This window comes from Melitaea cinxia, chromosome 15, assembly GCF_905220565.1.
Source record: "Melitaea cinxia chromosome 15, ilMelCinx1.1, whole genome shotgun sequence".
In the NCBI taxonomy this organism is placed as follows: Eukaryota; Metazoa; Arthropoda; class Insecta; order Lepidoptera; family Nymphalidae; genus Melitaea; species Melitaea cinxia.
The window spans coordinates 1,275,069-1,285,537 of NC_059408.1; positions in this window are offsets into that span (position 1 = coordinate 1,275,069).

Here is a 10,469-nt window from a genome sequence, read left to right on the forward strand (position 1 = left end):
GATCAAAAATAATAAACAATTTCAACTACCCTCACAGCGTTATCATTCAAAACTATACCTCCGATTAGTGAACATAAAATCATTCTTCCAAAGTGTACGCCGATAGTCGGACCCTTACATGTTCGCTCTATAGCCGATGTTAATCCGTTCGGAATAATTTCTGGCTCGTGCGACGCCCGATTGACGGTTTAAACGACCCTTAAAAATATTGAGACTATTTTATCTTTTCACTTAAAAGGCTTTGAATTTTTTATGGTTTAGAAAATGATATATGAGTGATATTAAATGATTATTATTCATTTATTTATTCTTAATGTACACCGAAATACAGACACATTAAAGAAAGATACAATACAAGATGTACATAGGCGATCTTATCGCTAAATATCGATTTCTTCCAGATAACCTTTGGGTACTGGACACCATACAGTAGCAGCGGTTAGAAGTGAGCACAAATTAAGGAGGAAAATCAATAATAAATAGATAAAAACTACAATATGATGGACTTATGTAATTATTTAAAAAAAAAGAACAAAATAAGTAAATAAAAAAAAACATATAAATAAGTAAATATCTCTATGATTATCTATATAAGTAATAGCAGTACTAGAAAAGACAAATGCAGAGCGTGCAGTTAGTATTTGGATGTAAATAGGGTATTTATTTATCGTTTCAGTCCTACAATAGTTCAGAGTTCTGAATAATGCGACATTGTTGGAAGACCCATAGTTACGGTAATATCTAGTGTACGTTTCAATTTTAGGTAAGTATTTTTTCGTTATTACTAACCACGACTGTTTAAAAGCGTTGCTGAGTAGGTAAAGGAATAAAGGATTTAAGTAGCTGTAGAGTGGACCGACGATCTCTTAAGATCGCCGGCGGTGGTTGGATGTGAATTGCGGAGAACCGGGATGCTTGGCGGGAACTTGGGGAGGCCTATGCCAGCAGTGGAGTATGATAGGCTAAAACGAGCGAGAAACTTATATTGGTATTCCGCTGTTTTAGTAACAATACCAAATGCATTAGTAGGTATCAAAAACACCCAACTCCTTGTACCAATTTAAGGTTTAAATAATCCTGGGATATAGGGCCAAAATGTAATATTCCTGGAATCGTCCTCGGGTGTAAAGACAAAGTTCTACAGACTTGTACCGACTTCGGTCAGTCGGGATGAACCAAACAGTAGCAAAATAGTTATGGTTTAACTTTTTTTTCTGAGTTCTCTGTAAACGCCAAAATGGTTTTACAACTTTAAATTCTCTGTCTGCCGTCTTTATCGTAATTCACAAACGGATAGACGAAATTTAATTATGTCCTTTTTATTTGGAGGCTGAATTTATCGGGGCATTCGTAAAACTAAGATCTTTAGCTCTGTCTGATGTAAATCTGATTTAGTATTGAAAGGTAAGCACTTTTTCAAGTTGAGAAATCAGTTTTATAATAAAATTTTCAGCTGAAGTAGGGCACAGCAGGAAGCCGGGGCGAGGTGGGAAATTCTAGCGCGACCCCCATCTCGCCCCACCCAGGCAGACGACTGCTCACACGTGGTGGTTTTTTTAGTCTAAGAAAGAGAGTAAGAAGTAAGAGTCTGACAATGGCTCTGGCGCCCCCGTGCCGGAGGGTATCCATGATGGATTTTCTCCAAAAAAGAAGGGCACAATAGGAAATATCCTGCTCAAAAACTGGAGCAGCCAGACTGAAGAAGCACCCCCTTACAGAAAATCACAGCTAAATAATACTGCTTTCAAGGAGTGTTGTGTTCCTGGTGGTGAGTGAGGTGACAAGAGCTACTGGGGAGAATTGCGGGTCGGCAACGCGCTTGCGATGCTTCTGGTGTTGCAGACGTCTATAAGCTACAGTGGTGTGAACTCATGTGTTTTGCCCATAGTCACCACGCTGGGCAGGCGGAGTGATGACCAGTTTGTTAGAAGACTCGTAAATATCTATAATATCTCTCATATAGAGAAGAAACATTTGCCCATTTCGTTTATTTATGATCTGTTCTAAAAATAGGTAAATTATTTTCTGTGTCATAGCCGATTGATTCATTTTTAATTATTATTCCTTTTTAACCGATATAAAATATACAAATGTTACACACAGAGTCGATGAAATCGAAAAAAATAAATAAAGATTGGAGCAAGGTCACTACAAAATAGGTGGCGAATGCTAGCGCGACCCCATCTCACCCCATCTCGACCCACCCCGGGCGGACGACTCACACGTGGTGGTTTTTAGTCAGTAGGAGTCTGACATAACCCTCTGGCGCCCCCGCGCCCCGGTATCCACGATGGATATTCCCCAAGTAAAAAAAACGTCACTACAAAATACCTCAAGCCGATAGTTACAGGTTATTTTTTCCTTAAATTAGAGCGTATGAAATCGCGTGGTGCAGCTAGTATGTATATAAATAAAACCAAATTGCTAAATATATCGCTAAGAATAAAACTAAAACGGCTAGACTACTACTTGGTAGGTAGGTAGGTAGGGTAGTAGGTGTTTTTCAAGTGATCTGAGATTTTCTATAAGATTACTTACTTATTATTTTTATTACCTTACTTATGATTCTATTACCTTACTTACTTCTTGGTACAATTTTTCCCAATTTTCAGTTCACAAGACAGGACAACGTCTGCCGGGTTAGATAGTAAATAAATAAAATTCGATCTAAAAAGAATACTTATAAAATATACAAGAGAAACAAAACGACAAGTGGAGCATGCAGACTCAGTGAACTGAAACAGATCTTTGAAGTTGAAACCTCTTTGGAGGGATTACGAGTTCGTTCGCAAAGTTACGCTACCGGCAATAATCTACGATAAACGGTTTAATGTCTTAGCAATATATTATATAATTTACACTTCTTGATTATTTCTTGTATTAATTTATTGGAATTTTTTTAATCAAAAATTGTATTATTGGTGGAATTGTATTCATTTCCTCTATTAGAATACGCGCTTCGGTCTATAATATCCCACAGCTGGGCATAAACGTCTTTCCCCTTGTAAGAGAAGAATCAGAGCTTAAGCCACCACGCTGCTCCAATGCGGGTTGGCGGATATATTTCCTACTATGTGTAACGATCGCTATCAGGTGTAAATGATAACAACCGGGACCGACTTAACGCGCTCTCCGAGGCACGGTGGGAAGACATTCTAATAACTATACACAAAAAGGAATATAGTAAAAAAAAAAACCACAAACTCGCCTATGCGTCACACATTGATGTTTCATATCTTTTTAATATACGGATATACGCTTTACCTTAAAAACGGAAGGTAAAGAGGGAAGGAAAAAACGATTAAAGTCGTACCAACAGATCTTAAGACTATTACGAAAATCGTACGGCTCACTCGATGGTAATCGATTACTGTGGCTTATAAACGCCTGCAACACCAGAAACGTCGCAACCGCGTTGCCGACTCTATCTCCAATCACCTCAAGAGCTCTGGTCATCTTACTTACCACAGAAACACAACACTGCTTCAAAGCAGAATTATTTAACTGTGACATTTTGTAAGGTCGAGGTTTTTCCCCAGTCGGGCTGTTCCAGATTTTAAGCAGGATATTTTAAGCTATACCCTACCTTAGTTTAAAAAAAAACTTATAAATGAAGCCACGCGAAAAAATTAGTCGAAAAATATCCGTAAGATATTCGATATATCTCGTTGTAAAAACTGTCTGATCAAATAACACAACAGCACTCAAGCCTCCCGTAACATTCCCATCAGCCGTCTCGTTATGTTAATTTTACTTCAAGGGCTGAAAAAATAAATCGCTTTCGTCTGTCTGCGTCTATTTTTGTTTGTCAAATAAACAGAAAAAAACTTACTACTTTTTATTTCGGAATTTTTTTACTTTTTCATTTTTGTTATTTTCGTATTTTAATGAGATTTTTTTATTTACATAACGATATTCGACTGAAGGGAATAGTGGATAATGGTTTGATATACTTTTTTTTTATTAAGATTGTATAAGTTAACAAATATACATAAGTTTATGTATCAAAGTTAAAGACTGCGATTTGAATGTCACAATAAAAAAAATGTTTAACATACACTCGACGCCATCTTCCTTTAAGGTAGTTTAATCAATGCTCGAGTTTTAGATAAGAGGTGACTGACACACTTTCTTGTAATAACTAACCTAGACTCGGGACGAGAGTCAAATCCAACGACCATGGAGCATAAAATAGCTTCACTCTCAACTGCACAAACTCACTTTCAAATGCTAAATCAATTTAATATCATGTAAAAATTATTCATCAGAGCGAGTTTTCAAAATACCAATTCTTTAAACGTACATTTTAAACTAGAACATACTCTGAAAAATGTGTTTTAGCGCTTATAATCAATGGTTAAAAGCTTATGTAAAGCCTGCGAATAGACTAGCTACCGAGTAATGTAAATATACACTTTCAAAGGCAAACTGATGGCGATCGGACCGAGACTAACTAGCGGCCATTACTGAAATGGTTTTAGTGACATCGGATTGAATGGATGGCTAAATTATTTTTTATGGACCAGACGGGCTCTGAAGACTCGTCCTAACAGGACAAAATTATTTTTATATCACACTATATATCTGCAATTTTCAGTAATATACGAAACGTATCTCTCTCTCTATATCTCCCTCTCAACTTCCGTTTGCCTCGTTCGATCACACTTTTCGTAACGCTCTCGTCACGCACTCACCAGCTTACTCCCCAAGTCAAGCTGTGCGTACAGAAGTTTTACTTTAAAAAAAAGTATTACGTACGAAGTTCGTCGGTTCAGCCAGTACTTTAAAAAAAAAGTAAAGTAACGAAACGAACAATTATTTCCCTTGGCCTTTCTAATTAAAACGATAAATCAATTCACGTGAAAAGATATCCGATATTTCACGGTAGCCATAAATCATTTGTAATTCAATGGCACGTTCGTGTCTCACAGCGAAGCGGGATCGATCCCCGGGCGAGGCCGATACAGATAATAAATACTAGATGTGTCAGAATACTGACGACCTTTTTTATGTAACGGTGTCGGAGGTCCATTAGCATTGATTGTCCTTGGTTGGATTTTCGCTTTAAGTATTCTGCGAGTAATTATATTTATTTTCGATTGTATTTATCTCTTTCTAGTTCGAGTGTTTGTCTGCGCAAACTCTGGAGTGAACACAAATTTAAAGTTATCGGTCAAATAATTCACATTTCGTCTTGATTTCTGGTTTGAATAACAAATACCGCTATTGTTATTTAGATAACAATAGCGGTATTTGTTATTCAAACCATAATGTTTACGCGAATTTCACTCATTATAATAAAACAACTTTTTCGGATTTTATGTAAACTTAATAAAATATATATATATATATATATATATATATATATATATATATATATATATATATATATATATATATATGTATATAATACGCACACACAGATTAAGCAATCATACATATATATACACAACACAACGATAGAAATCACGTGATGCTAGTAAAGTATTTAAGTAGTCCATATTTATTACCAATGTACTTAACATTTCATATGAGTTACTAAGATTATATAAAGTAGATTTTTTATTGAGATCTGAGAGAGTGAGAGAGAATGCTTTCATTTTTTTCCTTTATTTGAGGTGAATGAACTAAACTTTAGTTACAATTAGTCGGTCTAGCGACCTTTACAATTTTCATATTCAACTTTGTAACAACAGTCTGGAATATAACGAGATATAAAAGTACCAAGCTATTTTACTATCTAAAACTAATATTACTTTTCACATTTTACTTTCAAATACTTTTAACAAAATGATCAATTAACTTATCAATATAATTATTTCAATAACTTAAATCGTTTTAAGATAATGCGATCACTATTCATATTTAAATTTATATTTGTTCTGATCTGTCGCCATCTACAAGCACCGTACGTCCCCGTGATCATGGTGACTAAAACATTGCCGAAATGTAGGGATCTTAACAAAACAATAAATGCGATAAGCACCTGGCGGTCTGGCGCGAACTTGGGAAGGCCTATGCCCAGCAGTGGACTGCAATAAACTGAACTAACTGACTTTAACATCCTTTGTTTGATGTATTAAACGAAAACTGTTGCTTAGAAAGGAGGCTTTGATGTTTGCAATTGGTTTTATCAATAACTAATTCAATTGTTTATATAAATGGAACTACTACAAATATATCAACTATCAAATTATAACAATATTGATCGTCGTTAAAATCGATATCAACAAAGCCCATCCGATCAGCTGCTTACCAGGCGGGGTCGCGAGAGTACCGAGCATTATTTACGACCGATTGCGATCTAAGCGGCGACAGTTACTACTTCTGTAGCGGTCCAACGAAATTTATCAGAATAACCGGCCTGCCAAGAACTGCCTACTTAAAATTATCTACACCACAAATTCAACTTAATCATTTTAGGACTAAAGATCAAAATCGTTTGTAATCATTAAAAACAAAAATTTTCTTCAATTATAAACTTATTGATTTAATGTTATCGACTTTGTGGTAGTTATAATGTTGAAAGTAGAACGATCAAAATATAGGAAAATATTGTGAATTGAGTTATGAATAAAAATGCGCAAATGTGCAAAATAACCGATGTCAAAGGTTGAAACAAATGAACTTGTATTTTGAATATAAACGATTAATAATTAAGATAAGGGGGAAGATAATAATAAAAAATATGTTTTTATTATACTACCCATCCACATAATTTCATTTGACATTCGAAGATAAAGGTCTCTTTACCTATGAAATTGCAGTTTCGTCGTACTGGCTATTTCAAAACAAAAAAAAAAAAAGAAAATCGGTAAGAACTCGAATTTCAAATTATTTTTATTTTAAAAATATAGAATTCTTTTTTTATTATTAGTCATTCATTTAATGGTTAGCGTTCTGTTTACATCGCATTTGTACGTTTTTTGTCATAATGGATATATTAAAAATTCGAGTGATTATGGCGTATGAGTTCCGTCGTGGTAGCAAAGCGGCAGAAGCGGCACGCAACATAAACGACGTTTATGGTGCGAATACTACTAACGATCGTACCACCCGTTATTGGTTTGCTCACTTTCGTTGCGGAAATTTTGACCGAAAAAATGAACCACGTGGTCGGCCGAAAATATTGGTCGATAATGACGAATTAAAGGTGATTGTGGAGGCTGATGATTTACAAGCTACAGTTGAATTTGTTGAGCTGATTTATCTGCTGAGCTTTCGAAGTTAGCAATAAAACAATATTGGTCCATTTGCGTCAAATTAGCAAGGTAAAGAAGCTCGACAAATGGGTGCCTCACGAATTGAATGAACGCCAGCGCAAAATACGCGTCGAGGCGTGCCTTGCACTGCTCAACAGACACACAAACGACAGAAATATTGAATCGCATTATTACTTGTGACGAAAAATGGATTCTATTCGACAACCGCAAGCGCTCAGCTAGTTGGCTAGTTGGATCCTGATTCAGTACCTAAACAATGCCCTAAACGAATAATGACCCCTAAGAAAGTGATGGTAACTGGTGGTCTAGCACCGGTGTGATTCATCACAGCTTCTTACCAAACGACATGAGCATTACTGCAGACGTGTACTAAACACAATAATGGGGAAGCTCACACATCCAACCAGCTTTGGTCAATCGCTCGGCTCCGCTGCTCCTGCACGACAACGCGCGACTTCATACTGCACAGCAGACGGTCTCCAAGTTATAAGAGCTGGAGTTGGAAGTTCTCCGTCATCCACCGTACTCACCAGATCTTGCCCCTACAGACTTCCACTTTTTCCAGAATTTGGATAACTTTTTGGCGGGAAAAAATTTCAATACTCGAGAGGCAGTACAAAATGCCTTTGAACAGTTTGTTGCCTCTCGTCCAGCAGAGTTTTTCAAGAAAGGCATCAATAAGTTACCAATCATCAATATTCCATGGGTAAAATTACTTTGAATAATAATAATAAAAACTATAGAAAAAAAGTGCATTACCTTATTTCACCAAAAATGGCAATTTCATTGGTAAAGACCTATTATTATTCCAAAACATCCTCCAATATTGCTTTAAAAAAAAGACAATTTTAATTGAAAACTCAAATTCACTGAAAAAGAAGTTGATAAAAGCACTACAATGTAATTAATTTAAACAACCAAGACCTCTGCTAAAAAATAATTCACAACTTTTTTTCTCAAAAAAAAAAAAAAAAAATCCGGTCTACAGAATTGGAAACCAAAACCTTTTTCGACATAATAATTTATAACAACATATTCCAACAATGGCCGCCGAAAAATCTAAAGAGATAAGTTGCTGGCGATAAATTTCGAACAATAAACCATAGCGAAGGTTCGGGAATACGTTTATATCTGGCGCTACGTAATCTAGACGATTTATTTCTAGAAAATATTCATTTTTCATTGCTCGTCTACGTGCTACTGTATGTCAGATTTTATATCTTACACGAGAACGTTGAAGATCAACGTATATCGCTATTGTAAAAGTAACTTATAAGTAAACAAAGGAAAATAATGAATTTATTTGGTATTGACCACCCATTGGAAATTAGTTATTCACTTTAATTAAGTATTTATGTACACGTAGCTTAAACTAATTATTTTGATAATTTCATGTATATTTCAAAACCCTTTAACGATAAGTCCTAAACACAAATAAATTATAAAATCAAAATCAAAAATAGCTTTATTTAAATAGGTTTCTAAATCATCTTCGAATCATCGTCGTCATCTTACAAATTAAAAATTTTAATTATTTAAAAAGTGAAGCTACTGCTGGTTCGGAATCCAGATTCTCCAGAGAAGATTTGAAAAGAACCGGCAAGAAACTTAGTTGTTACTCTTTAAAAAATATAAACGATGTTTTTATAAAAAAAAATTGATAATATCTTGCAAGAAATACAGCGTCACTATAACCATCTTTATCACTTATGTAATCCTGCAGTGAATAATAAGCTTTAGCTATTAATATCAGTTTAATACAAACTTTAAATTTATTCTCAGACAATTTCAATATCGTTTGTGAGATTTTATAAGTGATAACCATAACCCAAAAAAGAGACTTTTACTTTGCGCAGTCGGAGACATGGAATTACAATTTTATTATTCCTTCTCGTGTTTAGACTGCGATTAATTTATATCAAAACAATCGATATTCTTGTAAATATACATAACATTGTTATAAATATATTGTGACGCAATTTTTAATATGTCAATGTTATGAAAAATAATACGCCTAACACTTAACGGTCCGCAGTAGGTATAGACAATTTCAATATCGTTTGTGAGATTTTATAAGTGATAACCATAACCCAAAAAAGAGACTTTTACTTTGCGCAGTCGGAGACATGGAATTACAATTTTATTATTCCTTCTCGTGTTTAGACTGCGACTAATTTATATCAAAACAATCGATATTCTTGTAAATATACATAACATTGTTATAAATATATTGTGACGCAATTTTTAATATGTCAATGTTATGAAAAATAATACGCCTAACACTTAACGGTCCGCAGTAGGTATAGATATAATTAGATACTATGCCATGTATGTAGGTGTAGTGTGACGTTTAGACAAACGCCCATACAATGAGAGAAATCTTTATAGCTATATAAATATTTGTCAAACATCCATTCATCGTAACTGTGTCAAAACATCATTATACAAATCGTGTCACAATTTCAAGCGGTCGTGTCGTAGTCGTGTCGTAATCATGTCGTATCGTCTAAGGTGTTTGCAAAAGTCTTGAAACCCGTAAAGTACGCGAGGGCGAAATGCTTAATTGGACACGTGACGTCTCGTGTGAGCCTCGCTACGAGATTTTCGCTACGAAACAAAGCACCTCTACGAAGTGTTGTGCAATGAAATTGTTTTTGAACGTTTTTTTAATTATTTTTAATAAGCACCATTATTGTTAGTTCTTAACCCTGTTACCGTAAGTATCCAATTGGTGCCGGAATTATATGTTTTATATTTCGCTGTTCGTCTGGATGTCCATTGGATTCCAACGACTACCGGCCTTCAGATTGATGGTATATGTACACTAAAAATGTTCACAAAATATGTTCTAGATGTTTAAGTGTGTTTTTGTACGAATTAATAATATCAAATTGGTTCGCACTTGGCTCTGCTATTCATATGCTATGTACAAGTCTATCACACAGATGAGTTCACGCCATTTTTGGCGCGAACTTGTGGAGGCCTATGTCCAGCAGTGGACTGCGATAGGCTGAAGTGTGTACAAGTCTGTTAATCTAATCGTATAGTATTAGGTAACAAGAACCAGTACAGCTATATACATAGCATATGTAAATAATAAAACAGTTTTAGATATACTATCTATATAATATACAAAAAAAAAGTTTTACTATAAGAAAAAATCTTTTCTCAGCAGAGGGATAGTAAAATGTAAGAGATAAGAAAATAGTATATATATTTAACAATTATATATATTTTTTAATATTT